This window comes from Lontra canadensis, unplaced genomic scaffold, assembly GCF_010015895.1.
Source record: "Lontra canadensis isolate GAN:19392208 unplaced genomic scaffold, GSC_riverotter_1.0 scaffold1, whole genome shotgun sequence".
Classification (NCBI taxonomy): domain Eukaryota; kingdom Metazoa; phylum Chordata; class Mammalia; order Carnivora; family Mustelidae; genus Lontra; species Lontra canadensis.
In genome coordinates, this window is record NW_022630995.1 from 38,832,153 (window position 1) to 38,850,824 (window position 18,672).

Genomic DNA, 18,672 nt, shown 5'->3' on the forward strand with positions numbered 1-18,672 from the left:
AAAAAAAAAAAAAAAAAAAAAAAAAAAAAAAAAAAAAAAAAAAAAAACGAACAAAAAACCCCCCAAAACAACAACAAAAACAACAAGAAAAGCAAAACAATACAAAACAAAAACCAAAAAAACAAAAAATGGAGTCTTTTGCTCTCCATAATCTTAACTTCACATCAGAGAGCCCAGGACACCTTGCAAGCACAGACAGGTTCACCCAGCGGGTGCACAGGTGTACCTCACACAGGGTGATACCACAGGAACTGTGAGGGCCTTGCACAGGAACGAGCCTGAGTAAGCTGAGAAAACAAAGAGAACCCTCAGAAGAAACAAAATATATGTTTGTGTGCTGAGATCTGAAGAATGGGAGGGTTGTGGTAGGTGCAGGATACAGATGGTATGTCTGACTGGAAAGCAGAAGCAGCAAGAAGGAATAGTTCACAGTCAGAAGACAGTGAGGGGGCAGAGTAGTGGGGGACATTGTGTGACCTGAATGACCAAACCCTAATCTGGATACATCTAAATTGTTTAAAAAGTTACAAAATAGTATATACTTGTTTCAACAAAAGCAAATTTTAAGAAAGAAGGAAGTAAAGGGCAAGACGGGCTCCTCTCTTGTCTCTTTCAATTTCATTCCCTTCAAGTGTTGGGGAGGGTGGGATGTCTGAGTGGTTCAGTTGGTTAAGGTAGAACTCTGGATCTCAGGGTAAGGTCATGATCTCAAGGTGGTAAGATCAGGGTAGGTCTCCATGCTGGCCATGGAGGGGAGGAGACCACACTTTGAGAACTTTCATTAGAATCATCTCCTTAGGGGTGCCTGGGTGGCTCAGTCGGTTAAGCCTTCAGCTCGGGTCATGATCCCAGGGTCCTGGGATTGAGTCCCACATCAGGCTCCCTGCTCAGCAGAGAGTCTGCTTCTCCTTCTCCCTCTGCCAGCCCCTCTGCCTACTTGTGCTATCTCTCTGTCAAAATAAATAATATCTTAAAAAAAAAAAAAAAGAATCATCTCCTTATAGATTCATTTTGTAACTGGCTATTTCCCTCACCAAAATACTCTGGGCTTCTTCATGGGCCGATAACTTTAATTCAATGTATGTAACATTCTCAAAATGACTAAGCTGAAGATGATAGAGATGGAAAATAGATGCTAGGATTAGTAATGGCTGGAGAGGGTTGAGAGGTAGCATGAGGGAGGGTTTTTAATTTTTTTTGACAGAATAAGTGTGTATGTTGATTGTATATGATCATAGGTAACTAAATGCTATAGAACTATACAGACATATTGTACAAGTGCTTCCTGGATTGGGTGTTGTACTAGAATTATGGAAGATGTAATCCCTGGGAGAAACTGGGTGAAGAGTACGCTGGGCCTCCCTAGTAACACCTTTTCAACTTCTTGTGAATCTATAATTATTTCGTAATAAAGACTAAAACATTATGAAACTATTATCTAAGGAAATTACCATAGAACAGTTTCTCAGGACTATTGAACTTCTCATCAATCATTTATCAACTGGGCCATAAAACTCTCTTCTTCTGGCTGGTGGAGAACAGTAGATTTCTGTCTCCAGGGATTAGTGGTAGCTCAGTGAATACTTCCAAAAATCTCCCAAAATGTAGTTTTTCCAGTGAACATTCCCTCTGGTAAATGGTTGCAAGTGCCATTTGGGGAAGACTAGGAGGAAGACGTACTTATGGAGTTTAGCTCATGATTCTTCCAAAGTAGAAACCAGCCTCAGCTTTTTTTTTTTTTTTTTTGTTTTGTTTTTTTTAAAGATTTTATTTATTTATTTGACAGACAGAGATCACAAGTAGGCAGAGAGTCAGGCAGAGAGAGAGAGAAGCAGGCTCCCTGCTGAGCAGAGAGCCCGATGCGGGACTCGATCCCAGGACCCTGAGATCATGACCTGAGCCGAAGGCAGAGGCTTTAACCCAATGAGCCACCCAGGCGCCCAGCCTCAGCTTTTTTCAAGGAATTCTGTACTTGTGAACTAACTCAGGATTGGGAATTACAGCCAGAGCCATTAAAAGAGAGTCAAATCAATCTCCAGAATTAGAGGACTCCCCCACCCCCATTCCAGTTAAATAAATCAAAGGCTATCTTGGTGACACTTAGTAAATTCTATGCCAGGAATGACCAGCAATCTCTATGCCGAAGGATGAGAGATTATTCCAGACTTTGCTATGAAAGAGAGGAGAAGGCAAGGGGCTCAGAGCTCAGATGTGAAGACCCTTTGCTTTTCTTTGCTTTCGCCTTTATTCATGCTTCAGGATAATCATAAGTCTTTCTCTGTTTCTCAACCAAGTGATGAGTGGCAAGGGGTCTTACAGAAAATAGAAGAGACTAATTACAGGAAAGATACAATGTGATAATCAGCTAGTTCTGCTAAACATAGCTTTAGAGGACAATGCATACATCTCTTAGATCACAGAGTGGCTGTTTGGGCTAAGAAAGTTTCCAGAAAGGTAACTAGGGAAGGTATTCCTACGGCAGAGTGGTCCTGCAGGCCTCTGCGTTCCAGAGGTCAACACCCTTCTCTGAAACCTTCCATCTCCCCTAGCGGCCTCCATGTTACATTTTAACAAGTGAGGTATTCTGGATGATTTCATGCTCTACATTAATCCCAACATCCCTAGGCATAATATCATCCTATGGCCAGCACCATGATTCCTGAAGTTTACATTCTGATTACCAATACACCTGTATTGACTCTTACATTAACTAAGAGTGACTAAGACAGCATTGCCTTGGCAATTTTGTGTTACCACTTTGTTTTTGCCACTCCAGAAATCCATCAATCAAATCTAGAGAATCTACTTCAGTGGTAGCATTTCCTATGTAATAAATAGAATAGTTTCGCAGAATTTCAGGATTGATAATCTACTTATCAATAGATTTATCAATACTTTAAAAAAGAGTTTACTCTAAATTCTCTCAGGACATAGTTAGGGAATGAATGCTGCATGATCCAACAGTTCCGACACTCCAGTTCACTCAGTGTTTGAATATCTTCCTTTATGTTTCATCATGGAGTTTCTGGAATTTCAGCTTCATATGGAATGAGCCATTGACTTCCAAATAATATCAACAGAATGAACCAGCAATTAAAGCCACTTCTGAGTTCTCAAGCTGGCACGCTGATTCAAGAATTTTTGGCAAATGTTGCACATTAATAAATTTGGCCTAATGTGCAATTATATTATTCCCTTCTTCATCTAGAAACCTCCAAATCTCCACACATAACTCCTGGATTACGGGCCTTAATACACAAGCCAACTCTACAATTATCTTGGTATATTAACCATTTTATACAAAATTTTGGCTTGGTAATTTCTCCCTTGGAACATCTTAGATGTGTTTTTATAGGTCTGGTGACAATTAAGGAAAACAAGAGAGGTGTATGAGAAGAATTTGCATTCTTGTCAAGATTATCCCCCCATATAGATTCATTATATGCATTTGAAAAAGGAACAGTCTTATATTTTGGCAGAGGGTTTTGGAGGGGTTTGGGAATCCTATCCATGGCACTGGAATCCTATCAAATTATATCTTTCCAAACTTCACCATCCTACTTTCTCTTAGTTAATGTCCTAATGTAACAAAATATTTGAAAAGACTAGGTATTTAGTTTATATTTATTAGAGTTGATTTTTATCCCTTAAAAAATATATGTTGAAGCCCTAACTCCTGCCTCAGAATGCAAATTTAATTGGAAATAAGTTCTTTGGATAAGTAATAAAGTGAGGTTATTAGGATGGGCCATAAACCAGTGTGACTGTGTCCTTATAAAAAGGGAAATGTGGACATGGCCAGATGTGCAGAGGGAAGGCATTATGAAGGCACACAAGGAGAAAATGGTCATGTGACTAGAGGATGTGTACAAGCCAATGAATGCCCAGTAAATAGTTTGCCACTGCATGTCATGGATTACTAGTGTCGTATCCTTTTTTTGTGTTATTTGGGTCCTCACTGACTTAGTCTCAACTTTGTGAAATCACTAATCCTAGATTTCACTGAGAGTGTCTTTTCTGAACGGACCTGTTGTAACCAATTACTATATTGCTTACATTTCCAATTCCAGGGAATAACACACATGCTAATTAATGATAAAGGCCATCTTAATTGGAGCACCTGGGTGGCTCAGTGGGTTAAGCCTCTGCCTTCAGCTCAGGTCATGATCTCAGGGTCCTGGGATCGAGCCCCACATTGGGCTCTCTGCTTGGCAGGGAGCCTGCTTCCCTCCCTCTCTCTGCCTGCCTCTCTGACTACTTGTGATCTTTCTCTCTGTGTCAAATAAATAAATAAAATCTTAAAAAAATTAAAAATAAAGGCCATCTTAAGTATATCTTAAAATCTCCCAAATCTCCTAACTACAGTTTCGAAACTGCATAGCTAGGAACAGTAGCAGCCAAAGTAAATAACCACACTATAATAATCCTAAAATTATTCTAGAAATCTCATTAATGCACTGACAGTTTACTCAGTGTCTGAAATTCTAGGGATGCTAGGAAAGATAAATGAAAAAATAACATAATATCATGGTTGAGGGCATGGACCCTGGAACAAGTCTAGCTAAATTCACATCTTGCCTCCACCATTCATTAACCTTGAGGCCTCATTAGGAAATAAGGTGGTTTTAGTTCTCTATATCTCCAAAATGAGAATAGTAACAGTGACTATCCTTTAAAATTATAAGAATTAAATGAGTGGATATTAAAAATATCTGGAGTTTCTTAGCACAAGATAAATATGGAATAGGGAATAAATAAATAGGAACCAGACACTATAATGTCTGCCCAATTGTCTCTTAACCTCTCCAAAAATGCTGGCAAGATAAAGCAATTTATTGCGAACATTTCTAATTGTTTACTTCCCAGTCTTCTGTGTGTCCCTTCTTCCATACATCTAGAAGTGTGGTTGCAAACAAGTTGGAGAAATACGGTTTTAGATTTAAAGTGTCTATTGAAAATGCACAAGTTGGTTAATATTATGCATGGTACCCAGCCACAACAACTTTTCCCCACGCAGACCTCGTTGTATTTGGGTATTAGAGAGTATGCAATGCTCTTTTTATTTGGAAACTGTAAGGGAGGGATGCCTGGGTGGCTCAGTTGGTTAAGCCGCTGCCTTCTGCTCGGGTCATGATCCCAGGGTCCTGGGATCAAGTCCCACATTGGGCTCCTTGCTTGGCGGGGAGCCTGCTTCTCTTTCTGCCTCTGCCTGTTACTCTGCCTGCTTGTGTGTTGGCTCTCTCTCTCTCTCTGACAAATAAATAAATAAATAAATAAAATCTTGAAAGAAAGAAAGAAAGAAAGAAAGAAAGAAAGAAAAAAAAAAGGAAAAAAGAAAGAAAGAAAGAAAGAAACTGTAAGGGAAACCCCATAATGTCAAGAAGCTTAATCTCTTAGAGAAGAATTTCTAAAACATATTAAATAATAAAAATATTAGAAGATCAGAATTTAGGAAAACTTTCTATAGTTTTCTATAAACAGAGTAATAGAACTCAATTATATAAACTTTAGTATAAGTTTGAAGAGAACTAGAAGATACAATCTGAAATAATTTTTTCTATGTTACAGACATTTATCCTCATCCACTCTAAATGATGCTAAGTGTCACCTAATTTTCACTGTGCTAGTTTTTAATCTTTGGTCACTGAAGAAAATATAGTTGGCAGAAGTGTTTGGAAGTTAATTTGAACTGAATGTTGCTTAGACCTTGGTAGATTTATTAATATTTTAGAACTTACATCTATGCGTGGAGATAACTACAGCATTAAAAAGGTAACCTATCTAGAGTAATCCATAGATATTAAGAGTAGTCTGCCAATCTGATAAATCTGTAGGGTGAATTTTAGGACCTACAGATTTATTGTTCTGCAATAGGTACTGATTGCTAGCTTATTTTATCATTGAGATTCACCCAGCAAATTTGTCAAAACTGTGCATTCAAGACATATTTAGTTTTATAATGCTATTTCCTTTGGGGGTCCCGGCAGCTAAAAGAGGTCCATGCTCTTTTGTGTAAAATCCTTGGTTTCAAGTGGCATTTACAATACATTCCTAGATGGTCCTCAGGTAATACTTCATAATCATATAAACTTTCATAGGTAAAGATATGAATATGACATGGGAAGACTATATGTAATGGTAGATTTTATTTACTGCTTTTTTATATTGTAAGTCCTAAAGAAAATGAGGTAAAGGTGGCAAATATTCTTAAGATGTAAAACAACAAATGTGAAAAAACAAAATGAAATTGAATGCTGTGCATATATAATGCAGTAAATTGAAGTGCTTATTCTGTCAGTTTGAGCAAAGATTTTGAAAAGAGTACATCAATTTACTCAGTAAATTTGAAGAGAACACCAAACAATGGGCCTTACGTAGGTTTCTCAAGTGACTACTTTTAACAGACTACTTCTAGTATCTTCTGACTCTTTTTACACCACTTTTGTCTAAGTAGCTTTTTAAACGAGCACGAACACGTGTACCTTGCTCAAGATTCTGTGGTAATATTTTTATCCTCATTGTCAATGCTATGATTATAATCATCATCTTTGTCACTGACACTCATCTATTTCTTGGTTATTTTACATATTTTACTCTAATTCATTATAAAATAGCCAATCTCCAAAATTAATTTTTTGCAGCTTCTTCAAATTCAAGTATGTATTTGGCTAAAAACTTTTGGTGGAAATAATAAATCTTGATATAATCTCAGCATGGCATGATCTTCTAAGGTCTTTGAATTCAGATTCTTTCTTAAACATCATTATAAACCAATATAAACCAGCTTGGAGTGGGATGAGTGACATCCCCAAGATCAAATTCCAGCCCTCTGCTAAACATAGCAAGCAGCAATTCAAAGGACATGTTCTGTTGTTTTTAAAGATTTTACTTATTTATTTGAGAGAGAGAGAGAGAGCCGGAGCAGGAGGAAGGACAGAGGGAGAGAAGAAGGTTCTTAGGAGAGTGTGAAGACCCATGCTGAGACCCAGGCAGGGCTTGATCCTAGGTGCCCTAGCTCATGACCTGAGCTGAAGTCAGGTGCAATTGACTGAGCCACACAGGCGCCCCTCCAAGGACATGTTTATACTGACTCCTCTGGGGACACAAACGTCCTTGGTCACATAGCTGTTTTATAGATGCCAAGTTGGGAGAAAAGAAAATTTTGAAAACATTTTCTTTACATGAAGTTCAGTCTTACCAGCCTACTATGGTGAACTTGCTTGTGGTACAAAGTGGCTACTGATCCAGCTAAAATTTTTTCTTGTGTTTCTCATGCTTTCAACCACATGTAATAATACACAGGAAAGTTGTCTGAATGTTTCCAGCATTGAATTTTTTTTTCAATTACTTCCATCTTTTCCTTGTGTAGGCCTGGGGCCAGGGACATTCAATCTGGTATTACCTCACTTACAATCTGATGATGTCCTCTGCTTACCCATGGTAGCACTTTGTTAAGGCAGACCTAGGAAACTAATACAAGGACATAATTCATCAAACTGAAGGGTGAGGTTTTATTTTTTTAGTAAGATATTTTAATTTTTTATTTGAAAATAAAAAATAAAAAATTGAAAAAAACACACAGTCCCATTAGTATCAGGTGTACAACGTAGTGATTCAATATCTCTATATATTATGCTCAGCACAAAGATAGCTATTGGCATTCACCATACAATGCTATTAAAACATCATGGACTATATCCCCTCTGTTGTACTTTTTATTCCCATGACTTAATTATTCCATAACCAGAAGCGTTTATCTCCCACTCCCCTTTACCCATTTTGCCCATCCCCCAGATTTTATTTTAAAATTTCTATCAAAGTGAAACCTTGGAGCTGAAAAGTTTCATTCATTCATTTTACCAGAATATGGCACCAGTAGAAGGCTGCGTCATTAGCACTGAACATTATTCAGAGTTACGGCTTTTATTCGACATTACTGAAACAAATTTTCAGTGTAATTTCTGGCTACCTCATAGTGAGAAGATTTTTTACCCTATATTTTCACTAATTTCACTGTTTTTATAAAACTTCAACTTGCATTTTTTTTAAATTAAATACAGTACTAGTTTCTGACCACATATTTTAAGTACTTGCCTCCCTTCAATAACACATTCAAGCTTCTGTAATTATTTTTCTGTTCTACGAAAAACAGAGGCTTCCTTTTCTTTTTGCTGTTGATCTTTTGCTCATTTTGACATTTTCACACAGCATTGAAACTCAGAATCTTGGCCATTTGCACGCGCGCGTGAACACACACACACACACACTGTGTTATCACCAAACTACAGTGTGATATATGACTTACTAGTGAGAGTACTAAGACACACTGGCATGGGTTTAAGTCAAGTGAAGTTTCCAAATAAATGTGGACAGAAATCTCAGGTGGTTTCAATGAGTTTTTGATGTAGGAAATGTGCCTATACCACTACAGATCTGTATTTAATAAGTGAAATGGGCTGATTTAATATGTATCAGATTCAGAGATATTGAAACATACTTTGCTTTTATTGATGTAAGTTAAATATATGTATTTCTAAATTCCATGTCTTAGGTCTGTATATACTTTTGACGCATTTTTGTTTTTAAATTTATGTACTCAAAGCAAACAGGTGGAAAATTCACATATGAACTAATTTTTATTTCGCTAAAATAAAAATGTATGTGACATTTCTATGGCATACAGTATTATAAATGTTTTGAAATATTAATTTATTTCCTTTTCATATTGGGAAAGAGAAGAACTGTTCCTCACTTTCAGGAGCTGCCTGGCAATAGCCTGGTCTCGGTGTTCTTAGTAGTAGTGTCAATGTGTAAACTAAGGATCATGGTTCTTGGTATGGAACACTCCATATCATCTCACTAGAGCTTATAAAATTAAAAAAAAAACAAAACAACAAACTTTATACATTGCCAAAATTATGAGTTTTGTCCTAATCGTTCTTTTTCAGGAGTTAAAGTCATTAAATTGTTGTTTTCATGGACTTGTAAAAGTGTGTCTCCTATTATATTTCACAGATGACAATAGGTAACTGTAAAATTTTATGATAAAAAACATTATCTCACACCATTCATGTATTATTTTAAGTCATTTATACAATTATGATTGTAAATATGTTGTCTACACCAAGATGGACTATAGGTTATATTCATGAACTGAATTTCATTCAGCTATAGCTGCAACTGAGACATTACTTTGCAGTTAAAACATGTTCTTCTCTATATAAAGATATTACCATAACTATGTTATAACTATTCATGAGATGAACATGGTTGTCTATGTGGATATAAGGAAGTAGCTGAAGTGGATAATTATTACAATCAAAGGGATGAATAATTCCTTTGGTAGAGACATGGGGATATAACTCCCTTGATAGAATTCCCTGCAATACTTATTAAGACTAATAGAAATTTTTCATATGAATAAAGACAAGAGTATACTCCAAAGAGTCAAATAGTGAAATTTAAATCCTTAGAAAATAGCAAAGTAGTTCAGTTGATCTCAAAACAATGAAATAAAAAACTAAGGTATAAAGACTACAATTAGTGAAGCTATAGGAATACAAATATCTTGTTATATAACTTCAGACAACATAATTAAAATTAAATTACAGTTTTTTAAAATTTTCTTAGTAATTAAGGACTAGCCATGCAGAAAATTTAACATTATTGAATTTTAACAGTTTTGCTCTAAACACCACAGGTAACTTCATAAGTATAAATTTTATCTTAATGAGATTTAGGGTCAAATATCACTTCATAACAAAATATCATGCCATTATTCACAAATGCATTTGATGAATTCTATATAGAGAGAGAAATTTTAACTGTTTTTCCCAGTTGCTTTTAAAATGATTTCAATTGGGGCGCCTGGGTGGCTCAGTGGGTTAAGCCTCTGCCTTCGGCTCAGGTCATAATCTCAGGGTCCTGGGATCGAGTCCCGCATCGGGCTCGAGTCCCGCATCGGGCTCTCTGCTCAGCAGGGAGTCTGCTTCCTCCTCTCTCTCTGCCTGCTTGTGATCTGTCAACTAAAATAAAAAAAATCTTAAAAAAAAAATAAATAAAATAAAATGATTTCAAGTAACCTTAACCAGAGCTATTAAATATTTCTATATTGGAACTTTTCTCAGCAATTTAAGATTTCCATAAATAAATTCAGAAACAAATCTAAAGGAAAGTTATTATTTTCATAGGTAATTAAGTTATTTTAATTAACAGCACTATACCTTATTACATTCTTATAAAATTGCAATCACAAATATATGCATTTATTATTATATAATTAAAGTATCCATTAGAAAAAAAATACCTTTCAAACATTAAATAAAATCTCAAAACTTATAAAAAAGAAATCATGAATTTGTATTGGTGTGTAAGTCCATTAGTCCATTGATAGTCAAATAATGTTATTTCTCTGTTAAAACAACACTTAATCAGCTTTGATACAGTAAAGTAAAATAGAGATTTCGTCTGATATATGGAAACAAAAGACAATGGCTTTAAAGTCTATTTTTGTGAAGTCCTGTAACAAGGATAACAAACTGAAATGATGGTAACACATTTAGGTTTTATGCAAATATAAGAGAATTATATTAAAAAAATAAAGTGAAGTGACTGAAAATAAATATGGAGAGTTTTTATGGTCAGGTATGTTAATCATTCCTAACATTTATTCTTAACTATTTGAGGCATTATTCCCCCTCCCCCAAAAAATCTATTTTAATATAAGAATATCCCTTATTTGTGCAATTTTTCCTGCTGTTAGCATGGTAGGTGAGCAAGTAATACTTGAAGTTTTCTTCAGTCAAGGTCATCCTTATTTGCAGACCTGCCTTCTGCCTCTCCTGTTTACATTTACCTTATGGACCAACTGTAACTGGCCAGATCAATAAAGCTGATCTGAGCATAAATGAAGCAAAAGAATGCTTTCTACCTCACTATTGATAGTCATTTTGCTTTTCCTCCTTTTTAAAGTTTCTTTGAAGTATGGTTGACCCTTGAACAACAGAGGGGTTAAGAACAACAACCCTCTGTACAGTGAAAAATCCACGTATAACTTTTGACTCCCCCAAAATGTCACCACTAAAGCCACAATTGACCAGAAGCCTTACAGATAACGTAGAGGGTTAACACATATTTTGTATATGTATAATACATATAAAAATATATGCAATATATATTCATATACAGTATATGTATTACACTGTATTCTTACAATAAAATAAGCTAGAGAAATAAGTTAGAGAAATAATAAGGAAATCATGGCAACAATACATTTGCCGTACTATACTGAATTTATTTAAAAAAGAAAAAAAAATCCACGTATTAGTGGACCTATGCTGTTCAAACCTGGGTTGTGTAAGGGTCAGCTGTTACATTTGTTTTCCCCCAGTGTGGAAAACAATCCAGCTTAATAGAAAGTAATTGGAAATCTGAGTGATGAGAAGTTGGCTTTGTTTTATGTGAAGTTGGTACCATCTTATATGTTTGAAAAATGGGTCAACTTTCAATCTGAAAACTTATGAAATCACTACAACAGTGATTGTGATCTGCATTTCAGGAGTTCTGGGGATGTGAACTTGCCCACCTCACATTGCCTCCATCTTCATTAATGGGAAGACTAGAGCTGTGGTGTCTTCAGTCTGTTTGGGAAAGACAAGGAGTATATAATGCTATTGTTGAATAGCTTATTATACAAGTGAATTGTAGTGCTTTCTAGATAATGTGTGTTTAGCAATATGTGCCATTTGTTTTTAAAATCTCAGAATATCTCACAGAATCCTTTAACTTTCTGTAAGCACTATACACATAAATATGTATCAGTATTTAAAAATGACTTCAAAACAACATGAACTTCTCTATTATTGCCTCCAGAAGTATTTGCAATTTAAAACACAACTGGTTTAATTATATGCTGAATGCCATAACCATTAAATACACAAGTATCATTCTAATTATTTAAACTATTTCTTTCCAAAACTTAAATAAGCACACAAAATTATTAAAAAATGGTGGGGGCATTCCTTAAAATCTCAAGAAAAGAAGTGCTCTTAGTGTAGAGTTGCCAGATGTAATAAATGACACCAGCTAAAATTGAATTTAAGATAATGGAATTTTTTTTTAGCCTAAATATGTATTGTGGAGATACTTACACTAAAACATCAGAGTGGGAGACAAACCATGAGAGACTGTGGAGTCTGAGAAACAAACCGAGGGTTTTAGAGGGGAGGGGGGTGGGGGGTTGGGTGATCCTGGTGGTGGGTATTATGGAAGGCACGTATTGCATGGAGCACTGGGTGTGGTACCTAAACAATGAATTTTGGAACATGAAAATAATTAAATTAAATTAAGAAAAAAATATGCCTTGTGTATCTGAATTTCAAATTTAACTTGGCATTCTGTATTTTATTTTCTAAATATAGCAAACCTGTCTCAGAGAACAATCCTCTTTATAGCCATCAATTTTATATAAAGCTCTACTATTAAAAACTAGTGACTGAAACTTAAAATAGAATGTCTTAAAACCAGGTAAGTTTTGATAGGTAAGAATGAGAGACAGAAACTTCAAGGAATTGGCTCCCACAATTAAGGAGGTTGGCGTCAAAATTCCGCAGCACAAGCCAACAGGTTGGAAATTCAGATAGTGTTGCAATCTTGTAGGATAAACAAATAGGCTAAAAGCTCAGGCAGGGTTTCTATGTTGCAGTTTTGAGGCAGAATTTTTCAGAATAACCTCAGTCTTTGTTTATACAGCTTTGAAATGATTGAATGAGGCTCATTCACATTATGGAGGTTATCTGCTTTACTTGAAGTTATTGATTATCAAAGTTAATCACATCTAAAAAATACCTTCACAGACACATCTAGACTAATATTGGAACAGCTGGGTATCAAAGCTTAATCAAGTGGACACATAAAATTCATATCACACTGATCTAGGCACTGCTGTGCATGGATTTTGAAGGTGTAAGTAAGATTCCAAATCAGCTGATCAAAATAGAGCCCATGTTGGGGTGAGTCTGATGTGATTACAGGAGTCCATTAAATCTGGGTTTAACAGTTGAGAAAAGAGGAAGTAAGATCCATTTGAACCAGGAGTGGGAGTAGAGCCATGAGAAATTTTTCATTGTTGGCTTTGAAGATAAAGTAGGACACATGGCAAGAAGGCAGGTGGCCTCAAGGAGTAGAGTGCCCCAGCTAACAGCAAGCAAATGGAGATCTCAGTTCTACAACCATGGGAAATAAATTCTGCCAACAATTTCATGAGCTTTTAAGGAGAATCTTCTCTAAGCCTCAAGACAAGAATTCCATCTGGCTGACACATCACTGCTGCAAAATAGAATAGTGCTATGATAACCTGAGCAGAAAACTAAGTTCTACCATCCAAGACTCTGACCCGCAGAACTGTAAGCTAATAAATAGGTGTTTTTCAAGCCACAGAGGCTGTAGTAATTTGTTAGGCAACAAAAGCAAACTAACACATGCTGTTTATATTTTTTTATATTTAGGTTATTTTGAATTCCTCTACATTATCTGGAAATTGTCTCTGTATTGAAATACATATGTAAATGTGATATATATTAAAATTTTGTAATACATATGTAATATGTAATATAGGTTATATGTATCTCTTTCTGTTTTGTTTTATGTTTTTTTGGTTTTATGTTGCTTTTATTTTTTTGAAAGCTGAGCATACTCATGTATTTTTCTGTAATTTGGTTTAATTTTCTTCCTAATATAAATATATTGCCTTTTTAGGTCACAGAATTCTATTCATTGCAATGTGGTTACCAGTATGGCATGTGAAACCCAGTCAGAGTCAGATCTCAGCTCTGAGCATTTCCATTCTGTGAAACTTCAGGCAAGTTAATTTTTCTAGCATAAGTTTTTTCTTCTGAAACAGAGGGACAATAACGCTGTTCTGTGCAGGGTTTCATAGGTCAGTGAGACAAGACATATGAAAATACTTAGAATGATTCTTAGACTATAGCACCCTCTCAATTATGTTAGTAAATAGTGTTCTCCTTAATTTTTTTAAAATTGAACAATAATATACAAATACATTTCCTATCATAAAAAGGATATTGACACATATAAGGATAAAGGATGAAAATATTATCTTAACTATGCACAGTCATGTTCTCTTACCTGCATCAGTAGCATCTTCTCTGAATTTTTAGAGCTTTATATCTGGCTGTTAGTTCACATAAGTCCTCTTTCATATTTCTTTGATTCTAGCATATTTTCAAATATGAAGATATTACTTGATATCCTTCAAGTGTGGTTAGCTTTTCAAATTCATTAAATATTCCATTGAAAAATTATTTTTAATTCCATTGATTTATTAATTAATTTGGACAGAAACATCACTTAAACATAATGATATTTTTCCATCAATTTTAATTTCTATACTGTATTGTATTGAACAGAATTTCAAAGGAAAGAAAATAAAGTGAGTAAATAAATTAATAAATGAGCTAAGAGTTGACATTTTCAAATGACCCCCCCAAAACTAGAATTGGGAAATAATGCATAATGACATTTGTTTGATCTTTTATAGTTCTAAGAAATCTATGTGATATATAGGTGTTAAAATCAACAATCCACCCCTTGAATTGCACCTGTAAAGCACTGGGAAACTAAGTGTTAGAAAACTATGGCATGTGGACCACTGTACAATTTATTTCTAATTACAAAAAGAAAAAAAAATGTAGAAAAAAATGTTTTTATTTTGCTTTTTTTTCTTAAGTCTTTAATTTTTTGGAGCAATTCTATGTTCACAGCAAAATTACAGAGCATTCCAGATATGTCCTGCCCCTACACATGCATAGATTCTCTTATTATCAATATCACCCTACCACAGTGGTACATTTATTAGAATCAAGGAACCTATATTGACACATCATTATCACCCAGAGTTTATAGTATACATTAGGGTTCACCTTTGAGATTGTACTTCATTTTATGGCTTTGACTATTGTGCAGTGACATGCATCCATTATTGTAGTGTCATACAGAATATTTTCACTGTCCTAAATATACTCTGTGTTTGACTATTTATCCCTCTGCTGCTCCAGCCCCTGTTAACATCTGTGATCTTTTTGCTGTCTCCATAGAATGTCATATGTTGGATCATACACTAGACACACTTTTCAGATTAGCTTCTTTCACTTAGTATTATGCATTTAAGGATCCTACATGTCTTTTTATGACTTGATAGCTCATTTCTTGTTAGCACTGAATTGTCTGAATGTACCACACTTTATATATCCATTTACCTACTGAAGGTCATCTTGGTTGCTTCCAATTTTTGGTCATTATGAATAAAAGATGCCATAATCATTCATGTGCAGGTTTTTGTGTGGGCATAGGTTTCCATCTTCTTTGACAAACACCAAGGAGTGGACCATATGGGAAGAGTTTAGTTTTATTTTAGTAAGTTCAGTTTGGCAATACAACAGACTTTCTTCTAAAGTAGTTGCACCATTTTGCATTTCCATCAGCAGTGAATGAAATTTCCTATTGTTTCACATCATCAGCAGCATTTAGTGTTCTTAGTGCTCCAGATTTAGGCCTTTTTAATGTGTAATGGTGGTTTTAAGTTGTATTATTGTTTTGATTTACATTTCCTTGATGGTATATGGTGTGGAGTATCTTTTCATACATTTATTTTTCATCTGCCTTTTTCCTTGGAGAGGTATTTGTTAAGGTTTTGACCATTTTTTAAATTGAGTTGTTTGTTTTCTTATTCAGTTTTAAGAGTTCTTTGTATATTTGGATAACAGGTCTCTATTAGATGTATTTTTTCCAAAAATTTCATGGCTTCTCATTCTTTTGACTTTTTCTTTATATAGAGTAGAAATTTTTTAATTTTAATGAAATTCAGTGGTGCCTGGTGGCTCAGTGGGTTAAACCTCTGCCTTCGGCTAAAGTCATGATCTCAGGGTTCTGGAATCCAGCTCTCTGCTCAGCGGGGAGACTGCTTCCCCCTCTCTCTCTGCCTGCTTCTCTGCTAACCTGTGATCTCTCTCTCTCTCTGTCAAATAAATAAATAAATAAAATCTTAAAAAAAATGAAATTCAGCTTATTCATTATTTTTTTCATGGTTTGTGTCTTTGCTGTTGTATCTAAAAGTTATTGTCATACCCAAGATTATCTAGGTTTTGTCAGATCTTTGTTATTTTTTTAGAAGTTTTATAGTTCTGCATTTTATGTTCAGGCCTGTGATCCATCTTTGTTAATTTTTCTAAAGGATCTAAGTTCTGTGTCTATTTTATTTATTTTTATTATTTTATTTATTTGTTTTTTAAGAAGGGGAAAGAGAAACAGGGGAAGGGGGAGAGGGAGAGAATCTTAAGCAGATCTATACCCAACACAGAGCCCACTACACGCCAGGCACATATCCTCCTGCAAGGCTCAATCTCACAACCTTGAGATCATGACCTGAGTCAAAATCAAGAGTCTGATCCTTAATAGACTTAGACACCCACATGCCCATAAGTTCTAGGTCTATAATAATTTTTTTGCATGTTGGATGTGTAGTTGTTTCAATGCTGTTTGTTGAAGAAACTACCTTTGCTCCATTGTATTGCCTTTACTCCTTTGTGAGAAATCAGTTGACTATATTTATGTGGTCTATTTCTATTCCATTAATCTATTTATTTTAACACTACACTGTTTTGATGCCATAGCTTTATAGTAAGTCTTGAAGTCAAGTAGTGTCAGTCTTCCAACTTTTCCTTTTAATGTATTGGTTATTCTTGGTCTTTTGCCTCTCAATATAAACTTTGGAATCAGCTTGTCAAAAGTCCACCAAATAACTTGGTTGGATTTTTATTGGGATTACTTGAATCTATGTAATAAGTTGGAAAGAACTGATCTCTTGACAATATTTCATCTTCTCATCATGAACATGAATATCTCTCCATTTATTTAGTTTTTCTCTGATTTTGTTCAGAGTTTTATATTTTCCTCATATAGGTCTTACTGATATTTTGTTATATTTACACTCAAATATTTCATTTTAGGGGTATTAATATAAATGGTACATTTTATTGAACTATAGTTGACATGCACTGTTATATTAGTTTCAGGTGTACAACATAGTGAATCAACAATTCTATATATTACCCAATATTCAACACCAGAGGTGTAGGTATCATCTGTCACCACAATGTTATTGCAAAATTATTGACTGTATTCCCTCCACTATACTTTTCATCTCTGTGATTTATTTTGAAAGATTGTACCCTTTAATCCCCTTCACCTAATTCACCCATCAAATTCCACTTTTTCATTGCTAGTATGTAAGAAAGTGACTAACTTTTGTGTAATAACCTTGTAATAACCTTGTGTAATACAACCTTGCTATAATTGTTTATTAGTTCCAAGAGTTTTCTTTCTTACAAGTTTTTACATAGACAACCATGTCACCTGAAAGCAAAACTAGTTTTATTTTTTCCTTCACAATCAGTGTAACTTTTATTCTTTTTTTATTAACTGAATCAAAAATTTTAATGATATTGAAAAAAGTGTGGTAAGAAGGGATATGCTTGCCTTGCTCTTGGTCTTAATGGGAAAGCTTTGGTTTCTTCATCATTAAGTATGATATTAGCTGGAAAGTTTTTGTAGATTATCTTAGTTGGGTTGAGGAACTTGCCTGTTATTCCTAGTTTACTAAATTTTTGTAATGAATGTATATTGAATTTTGTCATATGCTGTTTTTGCAACTATTCACAAGATGATGTGATTTTCCTTCTTTCATCAGTTGATATGCTGAACTACATTAATTAGTTTTCAAATGTTGAACCAGCCTTGTATACCTGAGATAAATCTGACTTGGTTGTGATGTATATTTCTTTGTATACAATACTGGATTTGTTTTGGTAATATTTCATTGAGGATTTTTACATCTATGTTCTTGAGAAATACTGATCTGTAGTTTTCTTGTAATGTCTTTGTCTGGCTTTAGTATAGAGGTAATGTTGGTTTCTTGAATTAGTTAGTAAGTATTTCTTCTGTTTTTATCCTTGTGAAAGAGATTGTTGAGAATTGATACAACTTCTTTCTTAAATATATTTCTTATATATTAAATATTTGAATTCACCAGAGAATCCTTCTGGACCTGGTGCTTACTGTTTGGGAAGGATATTGATTATTGATTCAATTTCTTTAGTATAGGTATACTCAGATGATCTATTTGTTTTTGTGTGAGGCTTGGCAGATTGTGTCTTTCAAGGAATGGTCCATTTCATCTAAGTTATCAAATCTGTGGGCTTAGAGTTGTTCATAATATTCCTTTTTAAACTATTCAATGTCCATAGGATCTGTAGTGATGTCCCTTCTTTCATTTCTGATATTAGTAATGTGTATCTTTTCTCTTTTTTTTCCTAATTACCCTGGTTATTGGTGATTCAATTTCAGTATTCTTTTCAAAGGACCAGCTTTGGTTTTGTTAATTTTCTCTATTGATTTTCTGTTTTCAACTTCATTTATGTCTTCTCTCATTGTTATGATTTCTTTTCTTCAGTTTACTTTGGATTTAATTTGCTTTTCCTTTTTTACTTTCCTAAAGTGGAAGCCTAGATGATTGACTTTGGATCTTTCTGCTGTAATATAAGCATTCAATGCAGTATGTTTTCCTCTAAGTGTTGCTTTCCTAAGTGTTGCAAAATT